Here is a 27,745-nt window from a genome sequence, read left to right as displayed (position 1 = left end):
CATCCACAACAACAGGAGGGGGTGGCAGCGGTGACGGTTCTTGAGGTGGAACATATTTTTTGAGTAACGACTTATGAAAGACGTTCTAGATTTTAAAAGTCTGAGGTAGCTCCAGGCGAAAAGCCACGGGGTTGATGATGGCTACAATTTTGTAAGGGCCAATGAACCTAGGACCCAGTTTCCAAGAGGGAACCTTTCATTTAATATTCCTAGTAGACAACCACACATAGTCATTCACTCCTGGCGACCGTCTCTTATCAGCCATGCATTTGTATTTACCTCCCATATTTTTCAAGTTAGATTGCACCTTCTGCCATACCAATGAAAGAGATGATGAAAAACGTTCCTCTTCGGGAACCCCAGAAGACCCCCCTCTTTGAAAGTACAGAATTGGGGATGAAAACCATATGCACCAAGAAATGGTGACTTGCCAGTGGATTCCTGACAACGATTATTTATGGCAAACTCAGCTAACGGTAAATATGATGACCACAACTCTTGGTTTTCAGACACAAAACATCTTAGATATGTCTCAAGGTTTTGGTTGGTACGCTCAGTCTGCCCATTCGACTGAGGATGGAAAGCTGAGGAAAACGACAAGTGTACCCCCAAACAGGAACAAAAAGCTTTCCAAAATTTTGAAATAAACTGGGTACCCCGATCCGAAACAACATCGGAAGGGACCCCGTGAAGCTTCACGATTTCACTGATGAATACCTGAGCAAGAGTCTTAGCATTAGGTAGTGCGGGTAACGCAATGAAGTGTACCATTTTGCTAAACCTGTCCACTACTACCAAAATAACCGTTTTACCCGCAGACAAAGGTAAGTCAGTGATAAAATCCATTGACAGATGTGTCCATGGTCTATTGGGAATGACGAGTGGTAATAGAGACCCTGCAGGACGTGTATGCAAAACTTTTGCGCGCGCACAGGTAGAACAAGAAGACACAAAATCCAATACATCCTGACGCAACCTTGGCCACCAAAAACGACGAGACAATAGCTCCAAGGTTGCTTTACTACCCGGGTGCCCAGCAAGTGCCGAATTATAATGTTCCTTTAATAATTCGAAACGCAGGTTCAACGGTACAAACAATTTCTCTGCGGGGCAAGAGATCGGGGCGTCCCCCTGGACCTCTAACACCTTCCCCTCCAGAGCAGAGTGTACCGCAGAAACAACCACTCCTCTTTGAAGAATGGGTACCGGATCACTCACATTACCCCCTCCAGGGAAACAACGAGATAGTGCATCAGCCTTTGTATTTTTTGCCCCAGGACGATAGGTAATAACAAAGTTAAACCTGGTTAAAAATAGCGACCACCTAGCTTGTCTAGGAGTGAGACGCTTAGCTGATTCGAGGTACAGAAGATTTTTTGTGGTCCGTAATCACAGTGACGGGGTGGACTGCCCCCTCTAAAAAGTGATGCCATTCTTAAAACGCTAGTTTAATAGCTAATAGTTCCCTATTGCCAATATCATAGTTCTTTTCTGTTGAAGTTAGTTTTTTAGAAAAGAAAGCACAAGGACGCCATTTGCCAGGAGACTGACCCTGAGACAGCACCGCCCCCACTCCTACCTCTGACGCATCGACTTCAACAATAAAAGGCTGAGAGACATCAGGTTGGACTAGTACAGGTGCCGAGGTAAACCTCTCTTTTAGAGAAGAAAAAGCAACTTTAGCGGCGTCAGACCATTTCGAAAAATCAGTCCCCTTCCTAGTCATGTCAGTAAGGGGTTTTACAATAACTGAATAATTTTTAATGAATTTCCTATAGAAATTTGCGAAGCCCAAGAACCGTTGCAGTGCTTTGAGGTTCTCAGGAAGATCCCAATCTAAAATTGCCTGGACCTTCCTAGGATCCATACGGAAACCTGAAGCAGATAAAAAATAACCTAGGAATTGTATCTCCTGAACGGCGAAGACACATTTTTCAATTTTAGCATATAATTTATTCGTCCGTAGGACCTGCAGTACTTGTCCGACATTTCCCTCATGTGTTCTCAGATCAGACGAATAAATTAAAATATCATCTAGGTATATTACCACAAACCTGCCGATTAGATGACTAAAAATATAATTTACGAAATGTTGAAAGATGGCAGGAGCATTGGTCAGACTGAAAGGCATAACTAGATTTTCATAATGCCCCTCAGGGGTGTTAAAAGCTGTCTTCCACTCATCCCCCTCCTTGATACGAATCAGATTGTAGGCCCCCCTAAGATCAAGTTTGGAGAACCACCTAGCACCCGCAATCTGGTTAAACAGGTCGGGAATGACAGGAAGAGGGTATGGGTCTCGGATGGTTATCCGATTTAATTCGCGAAAATCTAGGCAAGGACGCAGACCCCCATCTTTCTTTTTAACGAAGAAAAACCCTGCAGCCACGGGTGAAGAAGAGGGTCTGATGTGTCCCTTAGCCAAGCTCTCAGAGATATAATCTTTCATGGCTTGTCTCTCTGGACCCGAAAGATTATATAACCTGGTCTTGGGTAATTTTGCGCTGGGAATAAGGTTAACCGGGCAATCATAAGGACGGTGAGGTGGTAACTTCTGACAACCCTTTTCCGAAAAAACGTCCTCAAAATCCGAAATAAATGTAGGTAGGGTAGTTATGGAGGCGACTAAGCAATTGCTAGTAAAGCAATTTTCTCTGCAATGCTCACTCCACTCCGATATCTCCCTGGCCTGCCAATCCACCACTGGATTGTGCGCTACCAACCAGGGAAGGCCCAGCACTACCGGAGTGGGAAGCCCCTCCAGAACATAACATGAAAGCATCTCGTTATGGTGGTCCCCTACCCAAAGGTGTAAATTATGAACAATGTGGGTGAGGTTTCTCTGAGACAGAGGAGCAGAATCAATAGCGAATATGGGAATAGGTCTATGTAGCGTACAGAGAGACAAACCTATAGTGCGGGCAAAATGGGCATCTATCAAATTTACCCCTGCTCCACTGTCTAGAAAAAAATAAATAGTCTCCGTCTTAACACCAAAAACAATAACCGCTGGCAACACAAATTGCGATGTACGTATGGAGGAGACATATACCCCCCGGCTGACATCCTCCACACAGCCTGGGGTTAGTAGTTTTCCGACGGTCTTTTTGTTTCTGAGGAAAGAAGGACAGACATTAATGAAATGACCCCTCTCCCCACAAAAAAAACGAACCCCACGCCTACGGCGAACCTCAGGAGGACGGACCTGACGAGTGGTTCCTCCTAGCTGCATAGGCTTGTCTAAGTCCGTACAGACTAACTGCTGCTTGGGAGGGGTTACCCATTGCTCCGTTTTTTTCAACCTGTCCCTAAGGCGTCTATCTATACGGATAGAAAGGGACATAACTGCATCAAGGGAAAAGGGGGTCTCATATAACCCTTTCGGACAACCCAGAGCAGAACTGACTCCTGAGAGCCGGGTCGTTCCATTGGGTATCTGTAGCCCACCTACGGAAGTCAGAGCAATACTCCTCTACCGGCCGCTCTCCCTGCAGGAGTCTCCGTAATCTTGATTCAGCCAGTGCGACCCAAGGCCCCAAAAAACTCATCCACTGACCGAAGAGCCTGGGAATCAGTGGGTAAAGAGAACGCCCAGGACTGCGGGTCCCCCTGCAGCAGGGAAATAACAACCCCCACCCGCTGTTCTTCATTACCAGAGGAGTAAGGGCGCAGTTTAAGATATAATTTACAGGCCTCACGGAATGTCAAAAACTTGTCCCTTCCCCCAGAAAATCTGTCAGGGAGAGGAACCTTGGGTTCCGCAACAACCTGGTTACCAGTAGCAACCGCTGGGCTTGCGGTCAGTCGTTATTGCTGCTGTTGCTGGAGGACCGACGCCTTCAATCCTGCCACCTCCAAAGACAGGCCCTGAAATTGCTTGGACAGAGCAGCAATTGGATCCATACTGGATTCTGAGTAGGTAAAAAAAAAAATTTTTTTTTTTTTTTACCTACACAAAATAAGGGCCAGATATAATGTAATGACCGGCGTCACACACAGGGAGGGAAAAAGGAAAGCCCTGCCCAAGGGAGAGGGCAAGGTGGTGACCCCTAACTCACCTTGCGGCTGGCACCTGACTGCCCTGACGTCCCTAGACGAGTTCCTCACCTGTGCAGCGATCACGTGACTAAACCCTGGCTTTCCCTAAAATTAGCCCTAGATAGTGAATGGGCCGTTGGGATCGCTAGTCCGCACCACTGACACTAAGAGGAAAAACACCAAGGAGAGAACAGACAGAACAGACAATACAGACAAACACATAAACCCAGGTGGGCGACCACAGCAGACCACAAAGGTCCAACAGGGATCCGGAGGGAAATGTTCTGGACCAACAACCAGAGAACGCAGCAACACAGCTCCAGTGGGTCAGTATAGAAGTCCAGGCAGGGTATAACGGAGTCAGGCGTGGTTCTTGACACCCTCGTGACAGTACCCCCCTCTCTACGAGGGGCCTCCGGACACTCAGGACCAGGTCTCTCAGGATGAGAGGCATGAAAAGCCCGAACTAGCCTGTCGGCGTTTACCTGTCGGCAGGAAGCTCTATATCTGGAAACCAGAGAAGTGTGAGAGGGGAATATAAGGAGGTTGGAAGTGCTGGACAAGGAACAGCTGAGGAGAAGGAGCTACGGATCCCTGAGTGAGCCAAAAAGGGTTGCAAAGCAAACCTAGAAAGCTACCATAAGGAAACAGCCCTATCTTACTACATAGAGCGCGCAGCCAACCGCTGCGACTTCCTGACCCCGGGTATAACGGAGTCAGGCGTGGTTCTTGACACCCTTGTGACACTCAGATTAGCAAAAAATGGCCTGGGCACAAAGGACAACAATTGCCTTGTCCTTAAAGGTTTAATAAGAATTGCAAATAATGTTCATATTTTTTTTTACCAACAGTAATAAAGACCAAAAGCCACTGTGGCAAAAATGCAGAAGGAGCTCCACCAGGATATGCAGGCCATTCAGGAGCGGATGTAGCCCATGGAGGAGAGACACCGCCAGGCCATGAAGGGGGTGTAGGAGATGCTCCTACAATTGGAAAAGTTGCCTTAAATTATTTTTTATTTTTTTCTAATATGTTATATAGTTTATACAGTTATAACATGTATTATATTTTTTTAAATATTGCTCTGTTTTAGTGTAACTAGGTAGTATAAATCCTACACATAGGTCGGCCTAAATCAGCCAGAACTGACAGCAGCCGGTAAATACATGTCAAATACATATGTTTAATGGTCTATTCACACATCCGTTATGGTTTTGCGGATCTGCAAATTGTGCATCCGAAAAACACAGACACCAGCCATGTGCGTTCTGCATTTTGTGGACCGCACATGGCCACAACCATAATTTAAATGCCTATTGTTATTAAATGTTCTATTTTTTTTACAGAGCCACGGTGCGGACCCATTCATTTTAAAATTTTAGCAAGATTGCTGAATGTATGCAGACGCATTTACATTCCATTCACACGTCTGTAAAATGGGTCCGCATCCGTTCCGCAATTTAGCCGAACGGTTGCAGACCCATTGATTTTCAATGACAGCAAAATTAGGTGGTCACACGATAAATATAGAACTGTAGGCCAGTACAGGCCACAAAAATTAGTCAATAGGCGTTCACCTGACAGCAAAGAAATTTGGATTCTGTGGCTGGAGGTATATTAGGCGGTCACAGGATAAATATGCAACTGTCGGCCAGTTCAAGCCCCAAAAATGAGGCAATAGGCATTCACCTGACAGCAAAGAACTTTGGATTCTGTGGCTCGAGGTACATTAGGCGGTCACAGGATAAATATGTAACAGTCGGCCATTACAGGCCCAAAAAATTAGCCAATAGGCGTTCACCTGACAGCAAAGAACTTTGGATTTTGTGGCTGGAGGTAAATTAGGCGGTCACAGGATAAACATGTAACTGTCGGCCATTACAGGCCCCAAACATTAGCCAATAGGCATTCACCTGACAGCAAAGAACTTTGGATTCTGTGGCTCGAGGTACATTAGGTGGTCACAGGATAAATATGTAACAGTCGGCCAGTACAGGCCCAAAAAATTAGCCAATAGGCGTTCACCAGACAATTATATACCGCTATATACCACTGCGAGAACACAACCCACACCTATACTACCAACCCCTTAATATTTCCACAAACCACACATATTCAACCTAGATACAGAGTGCCTCCCACATCAAAATCTTGTGTTTCTTACCTTTTTTCTGCAACACAGAGGTGAGTCGCATGGGAAGAGCACCACACCACTGTTTCCTATAGGTGCAGCCACTAACCTTCTATACCATAAAGCACAATGTGTCATGAGAAAACACAGTGAGAATCAGTTGGATACATACAATTTTGCAAATTTGCAAAATTGGACTCTGTCCATAAGGTGAAAGCTGGCTTTGTCCTGAAGGAGTTAATTTATTCTGTGACAACAAGCTCTGATAATTGTATCAACAAACATTAATTGCTTTCAATATAGATAGTACGGTACATTCAGGAGGAGACAGCTGATTCACCGGACTGCTATGGTTTTGTATACTGATGATAGGTGACATTTCTGTGAGAGACATCTTGCACATATTCTATAGAATTCTGCTCTCTTGATGCATCACCTATTTGTCAGTGAAATGCTCTTTCTAGCAAAGTTATGCCAGCCATATCCATAATTGTAACCTTTTATTGATACCAGAACAACACTGTAAATATTGCAGGGCTTAAGGTTAGACTATTAGTGTAAGAGTTATGTCTATACGGCATAAACAGCATGACTGAAATTTAGAACCTTTCTGCATCTAAATCACAGAGTAGATGTCTAGAAATGTACATTTTTCTCCTTTATTACCATTGGAAATGCTGAATACAGCTTATTATTGAGAGAAATAATACAAGGAATAGGTGGCTTTCTTAAAAGGCATTAGTGTCATGTGTGAAGCACCCATTTGTGACAACTGCATAGACCTTTGAATAGGAAATTGAGGTTTTTCTACCTTTTAAGTATAAAAATGCTAATTTGGGATTCACAGTCTCTGAACTGGAGGACTACATTTCACTAGGAGTATTTTTCTTTTTTTTTTTTTTCAGTTGAAAGAAGGCATTTGGCACACAACTGCCTACAGCCAACTGTCAACAAAAATCAACTGTAATAGCACACTACTGTCACTGATTTATGTGGTGATGTGATAATCTCCTCAATTTAGTTTGCTATATCTTCTTCATACAAAATAGCTAAAAGTCGTGCCAGGCATTTTAGAATATCTAGAGGTATCATTAGAATGATAATGGACCATATTAAAGAAATGCCTCACAATTTAAATCTGTCAGTAGAAAAAGAAGTAACACAGATTAAGATGAAACCAACTATACAGTTATACAGTGTATATGCCTGTGTGTTTGTTCTTTGTGGTCTGAGGATAAACTAGAAGTAAGTTTCTATAGGATCTAAAAGTAATAATTTGCAAACAACAAACTGCATTATACAGTATGTAGCAAAAAGCTTGCATATTTTGAATATAGATAAGGCTTTAAAACATACCAGCAAGGAGACCAATTTTTTTTTTTCAAACTATGACACATACAGTATATAATAGAGAAGAGTGAACTTTGTGAAACTTGCTTGGCTTGGCCCAAAAATTTGTATACAGTTCGGTCCATCTATATTTGGACACTGACACAAATTCTGTTTTTATTACCTGTTTAGGGTACTTTCACACTAGCGTTTTTCTTTTCCGGCGGCATAGAGTTCCATCATAACAGCCAAGCAAGTGAACAACACTCTCCAGGATATAGGCATATCAATACCCAAATCTACTATTGTTTCCTGAGGCGATGTGAGGAATTTCAACAACTTTATTCAGACACAAACAATATAACAAAGGTTATAAACTGTCATATCTATATAGCCTGCAGGTGGCAGTAAACATGTTAAAATGTATAACTCCTAACATCCTCTCTTTCTTGTGAAATCAAGTAATATATAACATAAGATGATTGGATAACACAATACATTCTAAAGGTGACAATGTTTTTTATAATGTATCTAGCATACAAAATCCTTATATCTTGTTGGTGTTCTAATAACCCTAGTTCTAGTACGTCTTGGTGTGGCAGGAGCTTCATGTTGTTGCATATGATCATCCATCCCTGTTTCTTTGAGAGTTGTCTCATCTGGAGATGTACCTGGTGTAATCACTTCACTTATTTCAATGTCAGATTTGTCATCCGCAGTCCTCAGAAACTTCCTATTCCTTCTGTACAACTGTCCATTTGCTTCCACTTTATAAGATCATGGAGCAACTTTGTCCAAACAAATACCTTGTCGCCAAATTTCATCTGTTGACGACGGCGATGGTTGTATTCGCACTGGCTGACCAATGCTTAGTTCGGGAATTTCCTTGGCTCCTTTATCATAATATGCCTTTGCTTTTTTGCGTCTTTCAGTTAGGTTCTCGACCACTCCTTTTATAACCTTTGGAAACAGCAGTTTCTGAGCAGTCGGAAGTAAAGTCCTGGTCCTTCTTGACATTAGCCGTTGTACAGGACTACTGCTGGTGACTTCTGATGGGGTATTTCTCCAGCCAAGAACCTCTTTCCAGATATCCTTGTCATCTCGTTTAGCTTTCTTTATGAGTGTCTTTGCTATTTTTACAGTAGCTTCAGCTTTACCGTTGGACTGACTGTGATATGGGAATGATGTAAGATGTTCAAATTCCCACTCTCTACAAAATCGTGCAAACTCTGAGCTGACAAACTGTGGTCCGTTATCTGTAATTACAGAATCAGGGATTCCATGTCTGCTAAAATGTGCTTTGCAACAATCTATAAAATTGTTTTAGAGGTGGTAATCAACAATTATTAAGTAATCTTGTCCTGTTAAGGAAAATAAGTCCATGCCTAGTTTGCTCCAGGTTTTTTTTTGTTTGTTTACGCATATACTCATTGCAAGTATTACAGTTCTTTATTGCCTCCATAATCTCTGGGCCCATGTGTGGCCAAAAGATGACATCCTTGGCCTTGCAAAGGCATGCTTCTATTTCTAAGTGGCTAGAATGAGTCCTCGCTATCATTTCTGGGTGCATGTTTTTTGGTATGATGACTCTGTGTCCTTTATACAGAATTCCATTTTGTATGCTTATCTCATCTCTAAAGCCCCAGTAGTCCCTGATACAAATCGGTATTTTTTTCTTTCTGGTCTGGCCATCCTGTAAGAACAGTAGTTTTTAATGCTTGCAAGACTTCATCTTGTTCTGTGAACTTCTGAATTTGTTGTAGGCGCAAATCAGACACTCTTAGATATTCTGCAAAGTTTATCTATTCCAGTTCCTTAGAAAATGCATCCTCTGATTGCATCAAGAAAATCTCATGTGCTGTAGACGTTTTGGTGCTACTAGGAGAGTTTTTTTTTTTTTAAATGCTCTCTAGTGGCTTATGATCAGTCTCAATGTTAATAATATTTTTTCCATGTAAGTACTGATTAAACTTTTGGCATGCATATACAATGGCAAGACATTCCTTTTCAATCTGGGCATATCTTTGTTCTGTTGAAGACAATGTACGTGATGCAAACGTCACTGGCTGACCTCCTTGCAAAAGTGTTGCTCCAAGACCTTTTTCACTGGCATCACATTGGACTGTTACTTCTTCATTGACATTGTAGTATCTCAAAACTGGATGTTTAGTAACAATATCTTTTATTTTCTTGAGGGCTTGATCATGGCTGGATTGCCAGGCCCACAAGCTGTCTTTGTCTGTCAGTCTGCGTAGTGGTTCACATACATCCGAAAGATATGGTAAGAATTTTGAAAGGTAGTTTACAAACCCTAGTAGTCGCTGAACTGCTTGTACATTGTCAGGCTTTGGTACCTCTAAAATTGCTCTGACTTTTTCTGGATCAGGATGCAGGCCTTCTGCTGTGAGCAAATATCCCATGTATGGTACAGAAGATAGCCTCAATCTCAGCTTCTTTTTATTGAATTTTAGGTTCAGCTTTCGTGCTCTCTCTAAGAGTCCAATCAAATTCTTGTCATGATCATTTGTGGCCTCCTCTGTAGTGTCACCACAGCCATACACCAATATATAATCTGCAATAACTTTCACTCCAGGCAGGTCTTCTACTGCTTTATGTTGTCTACGTTGATATTCTTCCGGTGCAGTAGCAATCCCAAAAGGCATGCGTAGCCATCTGTAACTCCCAAAGGGAGTCCAGAATGTAGTGAGATAACTGTTTTTAGTGTCCACTTTTACTTGCCAGAAGCCATCCTTAGCATCCAAGACAGAAAATACATTTGCATTTGTTAAACTTGGCAGGATTTCCTCTATAGTGGGCATTGGATAATGTGAGCGTTTTTGTGCTTTATTTAAGTCTTTGGGATCAATGCATATTCGCAGCTTGCCTGGTTTCTTAACAGCAACCATACTACTTATCCATGTCGTAGGTTCTGCTTTAAGTGGAGCCAGCACTCTACGTGGTTGGTGTTGAACAGGAGGTATTTCTTCATCTATTTCTAAGTGATACTCTCCAGGTAGACACCCTAGTCCTTTGAAAATGTCTCTATATTCAGTTGTGATCATTTCATAAGAAGAGGGTGAAGTTGTAGTTGTTTGCTGGTCATCATGTAATAATACATTATGTTCTACATTCAGTGTAAGGAGGCCCATTTTCTGACATGTTTCTGCTGAGAGAAGTGGTTTGTGTTTACCTTGGACAACCTGGAATTGCAGCGGATATGTTTTATCTTTATATGTACAATTTAGATTACATTGGCCAATAGGTGTTATATAGGTATCATTGTACCATTTTAATTTGACATTACTCTTCTGTAATGTTGGCTTTCCTTCTTTAACAATTTTGCAATAGTCTTTGTATGTCATAAGGTTGCAGGTGGCCCCACAGTCTAACTGACAGTGTAACCTTTTCCCTGCTTCTCTGTCAATGCTGAGTTTTAGGGGTACAAACCACTGTGATCCTGGACTGCTTACTGCTCCTATTTCATGAATAATAGTGAATACTGATTCTTCTGAGCTGCTGCTCTTGATCTGTGCAGCCATATGTATTCTGGCATTTGCTTTCTGCCTGCATACTCTAGAAAAATGTTTTTGCTTTTTGCATTTACTACAGGTTTCTCCATATGCAGGACAGTGGTCTCTCCCCCAGGGGTAGTTGTTTCCACAGTATCTACATCTAATTGTTTTTATTTTGCTTTCTTTCATGGGCTTTTTATATGTTTTAGCGGTATAATGTACAGCTTCAGTTTCACTTTTGCTTTCTTGCATTGCTTGTATTTGCATTTCTATAAGTTCATGGCTTCTACACATATCAATGGCTCTCTGTAGGTTCAGGTCTGGTACTCTGAGCATTCTCTTTCTAGCATTAATGTCTTTTAATCCCAGAACTATTCTGTCTCTGATAAGTTCATCATGTAATACTCCAAACTCACATGTAGCTGCTAGCTGCCTCAGTCTAGTCACATACTGATCTATAGTTTCCAATGGGCCTTGGTTTGTGGTATTGAATATGTACCTCTCATAAATGATGTTACGTGAAGGCATAAAATGACTCTGTAATGCATCCAGAGTTTTCTCCGTGTCCTGCTTGTCGGCCTAAGAGAGTGAGAGGTGCTGATAAATAGGCAGACAGTCTCTCCCCATCACTGAGCGCAGTGTCGCTATCCTTACCTTGGAGTCTTTCTTATCAAGTTCAATTGCCACCTCATAATCTTCCCACTGGGATTTGAAATATGTCCAGTTAACTGCCAGGTCCCCTTTACAGTCCATGGGAGACGGCACAGGGAAGTTGTTTGCAGCCATTTTCTGTAACACTGTGTGTATATTATTAATAAATTACCAGAGAAACAATTCTTGTTGAGCTTTTGTTCTGATATTAGGACTTTAGTGGTTTCTAAAACACCAAAGCCCTCTCCACTTCTGACGCCATGTTTCCTGAGGCGATGTGAGGAACAACAACTTTATTCAGACACAAACAATATAACAAAGGTTATAAACTGTCATATCTTTATAGCCTACAGGTGGCAGTAAACATGTTAACATGCATAACTCCTAACAACCATAAAGAGAATACTGCAATAAGTAAATACAGAGGGTTCACTGCACGGTGCAAACCACTCATAAGCCTCAAGAATAATAAGGCTAGATTGGACTTTGCTAAAAAAATATCTTAAAAAACCATCACACTTCTGGAAGAACATTCTTTAGACAGATGAAACCAAGGTCAACCTCTACCGGAATGATGGAAAGAAAAATGTATGGCGAAGGCGTGGTACAGCTTATGATCCAAAGCTTATCACTTCACCTATAAAACATGGCGAAGGCAGTGTGATGGCTTGGGCATGCATGGCTACCAGTGGCACTGGGTCCCTAGTTTTTATTTATGATGTGACACAGGACAGAAGCAGCCGGATGAATTCTGGGATTTTCACAGACATACTGTGTGCTTAAACCCAGCCAAATGCAGCCAAACTGATTGATCAGCGTTTCATAATATAGATGGACAATGACCCAAAACATAAACCCAAAGTAACCTAGGAGTTTATTAAAGGAAAGAAGCAGAATTTTCTTGAATAGCCAAGTCAGTCACCAGATCTGAACCCAATAGAGCACACATTTCACTAGTTAAAGACTAAACTTCAGACAGAAAGGCCCACAAACTGCTACAGTAAAGGCCTGGCAGAGCATTAAAAAGGAGGAAACACAGTGTCTGCTGATGTCCATGAGTGCAAGACTTCAGGCAGTCATTTTCAACTGAGGGTTTTCAACCAAGTATTAGACATTAACATTTATTTACAATTATTTCATTTGTCCAATTACTTTTGAGCCCCTAAAATGAAGGGATTGAGTTTAAAAAATGCTTTAGTTCCTCTCATTTTTATGCAATCATTTTGTTCAACCCACTGAATTGTCTGAAGCTGAAAGTCTGAACTTCAACTTCATCTGAATTGTTTTGTTCAAAAAAATGTTACAGCTTTTTGCTAAATTTTAATGAATTGTTGCTCTTTCTCCTCCCCCTTCTTTAAAAGCGTTATCCTAAAATATATAATTCCTCCTTATGCTTGGGTCCTCCAAAACAAAATATTCTTACCACGCTCCCTGTGCCACTCCTGGTCCTCCGCAAAGCTGCTGCTTTTCCCCATGCACAGATAAAAACATCCAGTGTCAGCGGGGAACTTTTAAACAGTGCCCCTTATCAAGAGCAGGTGATGTTTAAATAAACACGATATTATGGGGAAAAAACTGTAGTTTTTTGGGGCCAATTGTCAAAAAATGATGTTTCAACAGGGGCATATCCTTGCCCCTTTTTATACACACAAACATGTTAATGTTACAATAAAGAATAGTTTTGGGTGAGCATTCTCGGCAGAACACTTTTTTACTCAAGCATTGCGATGCTCGGCACATCGTGGTGTTCGGCTGAATACCGCGTGTGCTCGAGCGTGATGCTCGAGTCTCCTCCCCGGTACGCAGCCAATAAACATGCTTGGTGGTACTGGTACTCACTGTAATGCCATAGCCATGTTGGCTACTGGCATTACAGTGATTGACTGGCCGGAACGTGTTATCATGGGCTATATAGCATCTGATGACACGTGGTTCTGCTCAGTCTTAGTCAGGGAGAGCTGCAGCAGAAGGGACAGATAGTGTAGGGATAGGAATTGGTTTGTTTGTTAGGCAGGTTTTACTGGTGAAAGGTGTTAGAGACTCAAAAGTCATTTTAACCCCTTCACGCAATATCACGTACATGTACGTGGGGGAATGTGGTGCCTCACCGCATCCCCACGTGCATGTACGTGATCGGCTTTCACTGTCAGCGCAGGGACCGAAGCGCTGAAGATTCAGTGAAGCCGGCGTGCTGGGGTTGCTAGGCAACCAGAGAAGCCGGAAGGAGATGTATTGGCCCCCTGACCCGCCCACGATCGCTGTGATTGGTCCAATACTGCAGAGGGACCAATCGCAGCGCATCGGGGCAGGTAAGGGGGGTTAGGGAGGGACTGTGTGCCTCTCCTTCTCTGATCGTCCCCATTCCTGTCAGGGAAGCTATCAGAGAAGGAGAGAGTGACATTCTGCTGTACCTGACATATGTATACTAGTCATGGAGCACTGCTACTTAGCGCTCCATGACTAGTATACTCCTCATCGCATTTAACTGTCACCATGTCTGCAGACATGGTGACAGCGCTGAGTGCCAGCTGTTACACACAGCCAGGCACTCAGGCTCAATGCCGAGGGGGGTCCTGTGACCCCCGTATCGGCGATCGGGTAGTTAGGCACCCCCCCCTATGGGCGATCGCTTTATGTAGTTTCTGATCCCTGCGGTCCCTGACCGCAGGGATCAGAAACCTAAAAATTGCCCCAAACCGATTTTTTTTAACCCCCCCCTGCACCCATGAATTCATTTATGCGGCGGGGTGCAGGGGGGCGGTATGTGGGCGGTATGTGGGCGGTGCGGGGCGGTGCGGGGCGGTGCAGCAGTTGCGGGAGGCGGGCGGTGCGGCAGGCGGGATCGCGATCCCCCGCCCGCCTCCCGTTATAATCATCGTTGGCGTCTAGTGGGTTATACCAGGGTGCCAGCACATTGCTGGCACCCTGGTATAAACGGCTGACATCGGTGATGCGATGTCAGCCGTTTAACCCTTTCCATACCGCGGTCCGTACGACATTACCTGCGCTTTACCTGTGACATCGACATTACCTGCGCTTTACATCTCCAGTATAACGTTAGCGCATCGTAAATATCAGTGACATTCAGTCTATTTTTCTTTGCTGCTGGTGGCAGCGACATTACATGTGCTACATCTCCTATAATGTTTGCCCATCCTAAATATCAGTGACATTCAGTCTAATTTTCTCGATGCTGGTGGCAGCGACATTACCTGTGCTACATCTCCTGTATAACGTTTGTCCATCGTAAATATTGGTGACATTCACTCAGATTTTTTCACTGCTGGTGGCAGCGACATTACCTTTGCTACATATATATAACTTTTGCCCATCCTCAATATCAGTGACATTTACTCCATTTTTTTTTTTTGCTGCTGGTGGCAGCGACATTACCTGTGCTACATCTCCTGTATAACGTTTGTCCATCCAAAATATCAGTGACACTCAGTCTAATTTATTTGTGCATTCACTTACAAAACCTGCACTACTGTATGTGTGACTTGCAAGAATGTATACCATTTAATATGCTGAATACCAGCAGAAAGGGAGGGGGATGTGGCCGTGCTGCTGATAGTGCAAAGGCCATGGCCCTAGGCGCGGTGAAACTGTGCCTGCTGTCAGAGCACAAGAAACACACTCATCCATGATACCTAGCTTCATATTCCAGTTTGCAGGGAAGCGCAAGACACCACTCTTGACGTCACACCAGTGCGACCAGGTGGTCGGTTGGATTGCAGCAGATAATGCTTCCAGTCGGTTAAGCACCACCCTGTCTTCCGCAAAGTCCAGTCTCAGTAGCCAAGAGTCTGGTCAGAATCCTCATCCTGATCCTCCTTCATCCCACCATGGAGAGTCTTGGCAAGCAAGTGATCCCACACTCGGATATTCCAAGGAGCTGTTTTCATTGCCATTCCTTAATTTGGCCCCCTCGCCAAGCCCGCTTGAAGTGGGACATGAGGAGATCTAGTGCACTGAGTCCCAAACTCTGGAGCATCCACAGTCAGAAAAAGATGACGGTGGGGAACGGCAATAAGTGTTTCATGAGGTGGATGATGATGATAAGACACAGTTGACAATGAATCAACTGCAATTAGTGTCTCAAGAGGTTCATGATGAGGATGAGACACAGTAGTCAACAAGGTTCTTCTTAGGTCAACAAGTCAGGAGGATGACCAGTGTGAGGAAGTGGAAGAGGAGGTGCTGGACGATGAAGTTACTGAACCAAAGCCGAGCGAGTAAAGCAGTACAGAGGGGAAGGTATCCGCAGCACCACAACAGGCTGGAAGAGGCAGAAGGGTGGCAAAAGGGAGCGCGCGCTGCATGTGTGCCCATTTCCAAAAGTCATCCACAGCTGTCTCCGGTCTAACAACACTGCAGCAGTGCTTTCAATTGCCAGCTCACCGACTGTTGTGTGACGTGAGCATGCGCTGGAACTCCACACTGCACATGTTGGCCAGGCATATGAGCAGCAGAGGGCAGTAGTGGAATACCAGCTGCAACATGGTCGCCGCCTTTCCAGTCAGCTTCCGCTCTTCACAAGCAACGAGTGGGCATGGATTTCTGACCTCTGTGAGGTTTTATGCAACTGTGAGGAATCAACACAGATGGTGAGCGGCAATGCTGCTATTATAAGCGTAACCATCCCACTTCTGTATCTACTGAAACGTTCGCTGCTCACAATTAAGGCGGACGCTTTACATGTGGAATAAGTGGAAATGGGGGAAGACAGTACACATGGTGATAGCCAGACCACCTTCCATTCGTCTTCTCAGCACAAATTGGATTATGACGAGAAGAAGGAGCAGGAGATGGTTGCCTCCGCTACAGAAGGTAGTACCCATTGCAGGTTTATTCCATCTGTTCAGCGTGGATGGGCCGAATATGAGGAAGAGGATGAGGAGATTGAGAGTCATACTCCTGATGAGGACAGCGAAGTCATGTCAGTTGGGAATCTTGCACACTTGGCTGACTTTATGTTATGCTGCCTTTCCCATGACCCCCGCGTTATACGAATTTTGGCCAACATCGATTATTGGTTGTTTACTCTTCTCGTACCCCGCTACAAAGAGAACTTCTCATCTCATTTCTGTGTTGGAGACGACTAGCAGAATGGTGCAATACCAGAAGGTCCTTGTGGAAAAATTGCTCAAAAAATTTCCAGCTGACAACGCTGACGGCAGAGTCCGTAGTTCCTTGGGCATAGTTCCTTGGGCAACCGAGAAGGGGAGACACACAGCAGTTCCTACAGAGGCAAGGCAACACTCTCCAAGGCCTGGGACAGTTTCATGACACCCCGACAGCACTCTCACCGTGATGTGCGGCCTAGTGTCACAAGGAGAGAATAGTTTTGGAAGGTGGTGAAGGAGTACATAGAAGACCTTGGGCCTTACAACTATTGGGTGTCCAGGCTGGATGCGTGGCACAAACTGGTGCTCTACGCCTTGGAGGTGCTGGCTAGGGATGAGCGAACTCGAACTGTATAGTTCGGGTTCGTACCGAATTTTGGGGTGTCCGTGACACGGACCCGAACCCGGACATTTTCGTAAAAGTCCGGGTTCGGGTTCGGTGTTCGTCGCTTTCTTCGCGCTTTTGTGACGCTTTCTTGGCGCTTTTTGAAAGGCTGCAAAGCAGCCAATCAACAAGCGTCATACTACTTGCCCCAAGAGGCCATCACAGCCATGCCTACTATTGGCATGGCTGTGATTGGCCAGAGCACCATGTGACCCAGCCTCTATTTAAGCTGGAGTCACATAGCGCCGCCCGTCACTCTGCTCTGATTAGCGTAGGGAGAGGTTGCGGCTGCGACAGTAGGGCGAGATTAGGCAGATTAACTCCTCCAAAGGACTTGATTAACTGATCGATCTGCAGCTGTGGATCATTGAGCTGCTGATCCTCAATTGCTCACTGTTTTTAGGCTGCACAGACCGTTTGTCAGTCTCATTTTTCTGGGGTGATCGGCGGCCATTTTGTGTCTTGTGGTGCGCCAGCACAAGCTGCGACCAAGTGCATTTAACCCTCAATGGTGTGGTTGTTTTTTGGCTAAAGCCTACATCAGGGTGAAGCTGTCACACCAAGTGCATTTAACCAGCAATAGTCTGTTCATTTTTTGGCCATATACAAAATCAGGGGCAAGCTGCGCCTGTCACCAAGTGCATTTAACCCTCAATGGTGTGGTTGTTTTTTGGCTAAAGCCTACATCAGGGTGAAGCTGTCACACCAAGTGCATTTAACCAGCAATAGTCTGTTCATTTTTTGGCCATATACAAAATCAGGGGCAAGCTGCGCCTGTCACCAAGTGCATTTAACCCTCAATGGTGTGGTTGTTTTTTGGCTAAAGCCTACATCAGGGTGAAGCTGTCACACCAAGTGCATTTAACCAGCAATAGTCTGTTCATTTTTTGGCCATATACAAAATCAGGGGCAAGCTGCGCCTGTCACCAAGTGCATTTAACCCTCAATGGTGTGGTTGTTTTTTGGCTAAAGCCTACATCAGGGTGAAGCTGTCACACCAAGTGCATTTAACCAGCAATAGTCTGTTCATTTTTTGGCCATATCCCAGTCTAATTCTGTCACTAAATCCATACCGGTCACCCAGCGCCTAAATACTAGGCCTCAAATTTATATCCAGCTAAATCTGTCCCTAGTGCTGTAGCTGGGCGAGTTATTTAGTGTCCGTTCAAGCACATTTCTTGTTCTGGGTTGAAATACAATTCCCAATTTAGCAATTTCATAATTTAGTGGTTCCTGCTATATCAGAGCTATTTGAAATCTATCCCAAAAAGGGTATATAATATTGAAGGTGCACATTGGGTCATTCAGAATAACTTCACACACACCCGCTACTGTGTATTTCCAAGTCTAATTCTGTCACTAAACCCATACCTGTCACCCAGCGCCTAAATACTAGGCCTCAAATTTAAATCCCTCTAAATCTCTCGTTACCCACCGCTGTACTGTTGTTGCTGGGCAAGATATTTAGTGTCCGTCAAAGCACATTTTTTGTTCTGGGTTGAAGTACAATTCCCAATTTAGCAATTTCATAATTTAGTGGTTTCTGCTATATCAGAGCTATTTGAAATCTATCCCTAAAAGGGTATATAATATTGAAGGTGCACATAGGGTCATTCAGAATAACTTCACACACACGCTTCTGTGCATTTCCAAGTCTAATTCTGTCACTAAATCCATACCGGTGACCCAGCGCCTAAATACTAGGCCTCAAATTTAAATCCCTCTAAATCTCTCGTTACCCACCACTGTACTGTTGTTGCTGGGCAAGATATTTAGTGTCCGTCAAAGCACATTTTTTGTTCTGGGTTGAAGTACAATTCCCAATTTAGCAATTTCATAATTTAGTGGTTTCTGCTATATCAGAGCTATTTGAAATCTATCCCTAAAAGGGTATATAATATTGAAGGTGCACATAGGGTCATTCAGAATAACTTCACACACACGCTTCTGTGCATTTCCAAGTCTAATTCTGTCACTAAATCCATACCGGTGACCCAGCGCCTAAATACTAGGCCTCAAATTTAAATCCCTCTAAATCTCTCGTTACCCACCGCTGTACTGTTGTTGCTGGGCAAGATATTTAGTGTCCGTCAAAGCACATTTTTTGTTCTGGGTTGAAGTACAATTCCCAATTTAGCAATTTCATAATTTAGTGGTTCCTGCTATATCAGAGCTATTTGAAATCTATCCCAAAAAGGGTATATAATATTGAAGGTGCACATTGGGTCATTCAGAATAACTTCACACACACCCGCTACTGTGTATTTCCAAGTCTAATTCTGTCACTAAACCCATACCTGTCACCCAGCGCCTAAATACTAGGCCTCAAATTTAAATCCCTCTAAATCTCTCGTTACCCACCGCTGTACTGTTGTTGCTGGGCAAGATATTTAGTGTCCGTCAAAGCACATTTTTTGTTCTGGGTTGAAGTACAATTCCCAATTTAGCAATTTCATAATTTAGTGGTTTCTGCTATATCAGAGCTATTTGAAATCTATCCCTAAAAGGGTATATAATATTGAAGGTGCACATAGGGTCATTCAGAATAACTTCACACACACGCTTCTGTGCATTTCCAAGTCTAATTCTGTCACTAAATCCATACCGGTGACCCAGCGCCTAAATACTAGGCCTCAAATTTAAATCCCTCTAAATCTCTCGTTACCCACCGCTGTACTGTTGTTGCTGGGCAAGATATTTAGTGTCCGTCAAAGCACATTTTTTGTTCTGGGTTGAAGTACAATTCCCAATTTAGCAATTTCATAATTTAGTGGTTTCTGCTATATCAGAGCTATTTGAAATCTATCCCTAAAAGGGTATATAATATTGAAGGTGCACATAGGGTCATTCAGAATAACTTCACACACACGCTTCTGTGCATTTCCAAGTCTAATTCTGTCACTAAATCCATACCGGTGACCCAGCGCCTAAATACTAGGCCTCAAATTTAAATCCCTCTAAATCTCTCGTTACCCACCGCTGTACTGTTGTTGCTGGGCAAGATATTTAGTGTCCGTCAAAGCACATTTTTTGTTCTGGGTTGAAGTACAATTCCCAATTTAGCAATTTCATAATTTAGTGGTTCCTGCTATATCAGAGCTATTTGAAATCTATCCCAAAAAGGGTATATAATATTGAAGGTGCACATTGGGTCATTCAGAATAACTTCACACACACCCGCTACTGTGTATTTCCAAGTCTAATTCTGTCACTAAACCCATACCTGTCACCCAGCGCCTAAATACTAGGCCTCAAATTTAAATCCCTCTAAATCTCTCGTTACCGCTGTACTGTTGTAGCTGGGAAAGTTATTTAGTGCCCGTCAAAGCACATTTTTTGTTCTGGGTTGAAGTACAATTCCCAATTTAGCAATTTCATAATTTAGTGGTTCCTGCTATATCAGAGCTATTTGAAATCTATCCCAAAAAGGGTATATAATATTCAAGGTGCACATTGGGTCATTCAGAATAACTTCACACACACGCTTCTGTGCATTTCCAAGTCTAATTCTGTCACTAAATCCATACCGGTCACCCAGCGCCTAAATACTAGGCCTCAAATTTATATCCCGCTGAATTTGAATACAATACATTGGGCCAAATAATATATTTGTTGTTGTGGTGAACCATAACAATGAGAAAAACATCTAGTAAGGGACGCGGACGTGGACATGGTCGTGGTGGTGTTAGTGGACCCTCTGGTGCTGGGAGAGGACGTGGCCGTTCTGCCACATCCACACGTCCTAGTGTACCAACTACCTCAGGTCCCAGTAGCCGCCAGAATTTACAGCGATATATGGTGGGGCCCAATGCCGTTCTAAGGATGGTAAGGCCTGAGCAGGTACAGGCATTAGTCAATTGGGTGGCCGACAGTGGATCCAGCACGTTCACATTATCTCCCACCCAGTCTTCTGCAGAAAGCGCACAGATGGCGCCTGAAAACCAACCCCATCAGTCTGTCACATCACCCCCATGCATACCAGGGAAACTGTCTCAGCCTCAAGTTATGCAGCAGTCTCTTATGCTGTTTGAAGACTCCGCTGGCAGGGTTTCCCAAGGGCATCCACCTAGCCCTTCCCCAGCGGTGAAAGACATAGAATGCACTGACGCACAACCACTTATGTTTCCTGATGATGAGGACATGGGAATACCACCTCAGCATGTCTCTGATGATGACGAAACACAGGTGCCAACTGCTGCGTCTTTCTGCAGTGTGCAGACTGAACAGGAGGTCAGGGATCAAGACTGGGTGGAAGACGATGCAGGGGACGATGAGGTCCTAGACCCCACATGGAATGAAGGTCGTGCCACTGACTTTCACAGTTCGGAGGAAGAGGCAGTGGTGAGACCGAGCCAACAGCGTAGCAAAAGAGGGAGCAGTGGGCAAAAGCAGAACACCCGCCGCCAAGAGACTCCGCCTGCTACTGACCGCCGCCATCTGGGACCGAGCACCCCAAAGGCAGCTTCAAGGAGTTCCCTGGCATGGCACTTCTTCAAACAATGTGCTGACGACAAGACCCGAGTGGTTTGCACGCTGTGCCATCAGAGCCTGAAGCGAGGCATTAACGTTCTGAACCTGAGCACAACCTGCATGACCAGGCACCTGCATGCAAAGCATGAACTGCAGTGGAGTAAACACCTTAAAACCAAGGAAGTCACTCAGGCTCCCCCTGCTACCTCTTCTGCTGCTGCCGCCTCGGCCTATTCTGCTGCTGCCGCCTCGGCCTCTTCCTCCGCCTCTGGAGGAACGTTGGCACCTGCCGCCCAGCAAACAGGGGATGTACCACCAACACCACCACCACCACCTCCGTCACCAAGCGTCTCAACCATGTCACACGCCAGCGTTCAGCTCTCCATCTCACAAACATTTGATAGAAAGCGTAAATTCCCACCTAGCCACCCTCGATCCCTGGCCCTGAATGCCAGCATTTCTAAACTACTGGCCTATGAAATGCTGTCATTTAGGCTGGTGGACACAGACAGCTTCAAACAGCTCATGTCGCTTGCTGTCCCACAGTATGTTGTTCCCAGCCGGCACTACTTCTCCAAGAGAGCCGTGCCTTCCCTGCACAACCAAGTATCCGATAAAATCAAGTGTGCACTGCGCAACGCCATCTGTAGCAAGGTCCACCTAACCACAGATACGTGGACCAGTAAGCACGGCCAGGGACGCTATATCTCCCTAACTGCACACTGGGTAAATGTAGTGGCAGCTGGGCCCCAGGCGGAGAGCTGTTTGGCGCACGTCCTGCCGCCGCCAAGGATCGCAGGGCAACATTCTTTGCCTCCTGTTGCCACCTCCTCCTTCTCGGCTTCCTCCTCCTCTTCTTCCACCTGCTCATCCAGTCAGCCACACACCTTCACCACCAACTTCAGCACAGCCCGGGGTAAACGTCAGCAGGCCATTCTGAAACTCATATGTTTGGGGGACAGGCCCCACACCGCACAGGAGTTGTGGCGGGGTATTGAACAACAGACCGACGAGTGGTTGCTGCCGGTGAGCCTCAAGCCCGGCCTGGTGGTGTGTGATAATGGGCGAAATCTCGTTGCAGCTCTGGGACTAGCCAATTTGACGCACATCCCTTGCTTGGCGCATGTGCTGAATTTGGTGGTGCAGAAGTTCATTCACAACTACCCCGACATGTCAGAGCTGCTGCATAAAGTGCGGGCCGTCTGTTCGCGCTTCCGGCGTTCACATCCTGCCGCTGCTCGCCTGTCTGCGCTACAGCGTAACTTCGGCCTTCCCGCTCACCGCCTCATATGCGACGTGCCCACCAGGTGGAACTCCACCTTGCACATGCTGGACAGACTGTGCGAGCAGCAGCAGGCCATAGTGGAGTTTCAGCTGCAGCACGCACGGGTCAGTCGCACTACAGAACAGCACCACTTCACCACCAATGACTGGGCCTCCATGCGAGACCTGTGTGCCCTGTTGCGCTGTTTCGAGTACTCCACCAACATGGCCAGTGGCGATGACACCGTTATCAGCGTTACAATACCACTTCTATGTCTCCTTGAGAAAACACTTAGGGCGATGATGGAACAGGAGGTGGCCCAGGAGGAGGAGGAGGAGGATGAGGAAGAGGGGTCATTTTTAGCACTTTCAGGCCAGTCTCTTCGAAGTGACTCAGAGGGAGGTTTTTTGCAACAGCAGAGGCCAGGTACAAATGTGGCCAGCCAGGGCCCACTACTGGAGGACGAGGAGGACGAGGATGAGGAGGAGGTGGAGGAGGATGAGGATGAAGCATGGTCACAGCGGGGTGGCACCCAACGCAGCTCGGGTCCATCACTGGTGCGTGGCTGGGGGGAAAGGCAGGACGATGACGATACGCCTCCCACAGAGGACAGCTTGTCCTTACCCCTGGGCAGCCTGGCACACATGAGCGACTACATGCTGCAGTGCCTGCGCAACGACAGCAGAGTTGCCCACATTTTAACCTGTGCGGACTACTGGGTTGCCACCCTGCTGGATCCACGCTACAAAGACAATGTGCCCACCTTACTTCCTGCACTGGAGCGTGATAGGAAGATGCGCGAGTACAAGCGCACGTTGGTAGACGCGCTACTGAGAGCATTCCCAAATGTCACAGGGGAACAAGTGGAAGCCCAAGGCCAAGGCAGAGGAGGAGCAAGAGGTCGCCAAGGCAGCTGTGTCACGGCCAGCTCCTCTGAGGGCAGGGTTAGCATGGCAGAGATGTGGAAAACTTTTGTCAACACGCCACAGCTAACTGCACCACCACCTGATACGCAACGTGTTAGCAGGAGGCAACATTTCACTAACATGGTGGAACAGTACGTGTGCACACCCCTCCACGTACTGACTGATGGTTCGGCCCCATTCAACTTCTGGGTCTCTAAATTGTCCACGTGGCCAGAGCTAGCCTTTTATGCCTTGGAGGTGCTGGCCTGCCCGGCAGCCAGCGTTTTGTCTGAACGTGTATTCAGCACGGCAGGGGGCGTCATTACAGACAAACGCAGCCGCCTGTCTACAGCCAATGTGGACAAGCTGACGTTCATAAAAATGAACCAGGCATGGATCCCACAGGACCTGTCCGTCCCTTGTCCAGATTAGACATTAACTACCTCCCCATAACCATATATTATTGGACTCCAGGGCACTTCCTCATTCAATCCTATTTTTATTTTCATTTTACCATTATATTGCGATGCTACCCAAAGTTGAATGAACCTCTCCTCTGCCTGTGTGCTAGGCCTAAATATATGCCAATGGACTGTTGCAGTGGTGGCTGACATGAAGCCTGATTCTCTGCTATGACATGCAGACTAATTCTCTGCTGACATGAAGCCAGATTGTCTGTTACGGGACCTCTCTCCTCTGCCTGGGTGCTGGGCCTAAATTTATGACAATGGACTGTTGCAGTGGTGGCTGACGTGAAGCCTGATTCTCTGCTATGACATGCAGACTGATTCTCTGCTGACATGAAGCCAGATCGTCTGTTACGGGACCTCTCTGCTCTGCCTGTGTGCTAGGCCTAAATATATGCCAATGGACTGTTGCAGTGGTGGGTGACGTGAAGCCTCATTCTCTGCTATGACATGCAGACTGATTCTCTGCTGACATGAAGCCAGATTGTCTGTTACGGGACCTCTCTGCTCTGCCTGTGTGCTAGGCCTAAATATATGCCAATGGACTGTTGCAGTGGTGGGTGACGTGAAGCCTCATTCTCTGCTATGACATGCAGACTGATTCTCTGCTGTCATGAAGCCAGATTGTCTGTTACGGGACCTCTCTGCTCTGCCTGTGTGCTAGGCCTAAATATATGCCAATGGACTGTTGCAGTGGTGGGTGACGTGAAGCCTCATTCTCTGCTATGACATGCAGACTGATTCTCTGCTGACATGAAGCCAGATTCTCTGTTACGGGACCTCTCTGCTCTGCCTGTGTGCTAGGCCTAAATATATGCCAATGGACTGTTGCAGTGGTGGGTGACGTGAAGCCTCATTCTCTGCTATGACATGCAGACTGATTCTCTGCTGTCATGAAGCCAGATTGTCTGTTACGGGACCTCTCTGCTCTGCCTGTGTGCTAGGCCTAAATATATGCCAATGGACTGTTGCAGTGGTGGGTGACGTGAAGCCTCATTCTCTGCTATGACATGCAGACTAATTCTCTGCTGACATGAAGACAGATTCTCTGTTACGGGACCTCTCTCCTCTGCCTGTGTGTGTGCTGGGCCTAAATATATGCCAATGGACTGTTGCAGTGGTGGCTGACGTGAAGCCTCATTCTCTGCTATGACATGCAGACTGATTCTCTGCTGACATGAAGCCAGATTCTCTGTTACGGGACCTCTCTCCTCTGCCTGTGTGTGTGCTGGGCCTAAATATATGCCAATGGACTGTTGCAGTGGTGGCTGACGTGAAGCCTCATTCTCTGCTATGACATGCAGACTGATTCTCTGCTGACATGAAGCCAGATTCTCTGTTACGGGACCTCTCTCCTCTGCCTGTGTGTGTGCTGGGCCTAAATATATGCCAATGGACTGTTGCAGTGGTGGCTGACGTGAAGCCTCATTCTCTGCTATGACATGCAGACTGATTCTCTGCTGACATGAAGCCAGATTCTCTGTTACGGGACCTCTCTCCTCTGCCTGTGTGTGTGCTGGGCCTAAATATATGCCAATGGACTGTTGCAGTGGTGGCTGACGTGAAGCCTCATTCTCTGCTATGACATGCAGACTGATTCTCTGCTGACATGAAGCCAGATTCTCTGTTACGGGACCTCTCTCCTCTGCCTGTGTGCTAGGCCTAAATATATGCCAATGGACTGTTGCAGTGGTGGCTGACGTGAAGCCTCATTCTCTGCTATGACATGCAGACTAATTCTCTGCTGACATGAAGACAGATTCTCTGTTACGGGACCTCTCTCCTCTGCCTGGGTGCCGGGGCCTAAATATCTGAGAATGGACTGTTCCAGTGGTGGGTGACGGGAAGCCAGATTCTCTGCTATGGAACCTCTCTCCAATTGATTTTGGTTAATTTTTATTTATTTAATTTTTATTTTAATTAATTTCCCTATCCACATTTGTTTGCAGGGGATTTACCTACATGTTGCTGCCTTTTGCAGCCCTCTAGCCCTTTCCTGGGCTGTTTTACAGCCGTTTTAGTGCCGAAAAGTTCGGGTCCCCATTGACTTCAATGGGGTTCGGGTTCGGGACGAAGTTCGGATCGGGTTCGGATCCCGAACCCGAACATTTCCGGGATGTTCGGCCGAACTTCTCGAACCCGAACATCCAGGTGTTCGCTCAACTCTAGTGCTGGCCTGCCCTGCCACCAGCGTTTTGTCAGAGCGGGTATTTAGTGCTGCTGGGGACATAATAACTGAAAAGCGCATTCCACTGTCAACTGAAAATGCTGACAGGTTGACTCTTATTAAAATGAACAAGGCCTGGATTGCCACCGACTTCTCTACCAGAGGAAAGCCGCAAAACATAAAGGCACTTTAAATGTGGCTTTTATGGTGTATTGAATACACTGTATTCCCATGCATCCCTTCCACCACAAAAAAGGGTATATGGTTCAATCTTCCATTTCTTGTCCTCCTCCTCCTTCTCCTCCTCCATCATATCAACATACTTATTAGGTTGCCCTCTCTCCTAATGTTTTTGAGGGTCAGCTAAGCAGCAGACCCTCACCCCTAATGTTTTAGAGCAGGGATGTCAAACTCGTGGCCCTCCAGCTGTTGCAAAACTACAACTCCCATCATGCCTGGGCATACTACAGCTATTAGAGAATGATGGGAGTTGTAGTTTTGCAACATCTGGAGGGCCATGAGTTTGACATCCATGTTTTAGAGGGTCACCGGCAGGCCCTTGCCCATAATTTAGATGGTCAGCTCAGCAGCAGACCCTCACCCCTAATGTTTTAGAAGGTCAGATCAGCAGCAGACCCTCACCCCTAATGTTTTAGAAGGTCAGATCAGCAGCAGGCCCTCACCCCTAATGTTTTAGAGGGTCACCAGCAGGCATTTGCTCCTAATGTTTTTGAGAGTCACCAGTAGGCCATCAATCATAATTTTTCAAGGGTGTGTATGATGCGCTCATTTATGTGTAATAAAGGTTGTATTGGAGTGTCGGTTCCTTGTAATTTTTGGCAGCCCTTTCACTTAGTGCATAGGCTTTATGAGTGTAGGAGTCCCACTACCTGAACGATTGTACCACAATGTGAATGAGGCCCTCCTTTATGTGATATACAGGTTGTATCGGAGTGCCTCTTCCTTGTAATTTTTGGCAGCACTTGCACTTTATATATGTAACGGAACGCTGGGCACCTCGACTGGGCACCTTCCGCTGACCGATGCTCCTATTGCTTCCTGAGGGCTCCAAGCAGTCCACCGGACACCATAACCACCACAGACTAGTGATGAGCGGGAGGTGCCATATTCGATTTTGCAATATTTCGCTAAATATTCGATTGAATAGTCGTCTTATATTTGTCGAAATCAAATATTCTTCATTCTTCTATTTATTGCGAATAATATGCAATTTAATTATTCGCGTATTGCGATTTATAAATTTTTAACTGTATAAGGCAACTTTCCTATTGGTTGGCTA

Source organism: Bufo gargarizans, chromosome 4 (assembly GCF_014858855.1).
Source record: "Bufo gargarizans isolate SCDJY-AF-19 chromosome 4, ASM1485885v1, whole genome shotgun sequence".
In the NCBI taxonomy this organism is placed as follows: Eukaryota; Metazoa; Chordata; class Amphibia; order Anura; family Bufonidae; genus Bufo; species Bufo gargarizans.
This window is presented reverse-complemented; position numbering follows the sequence as displayed.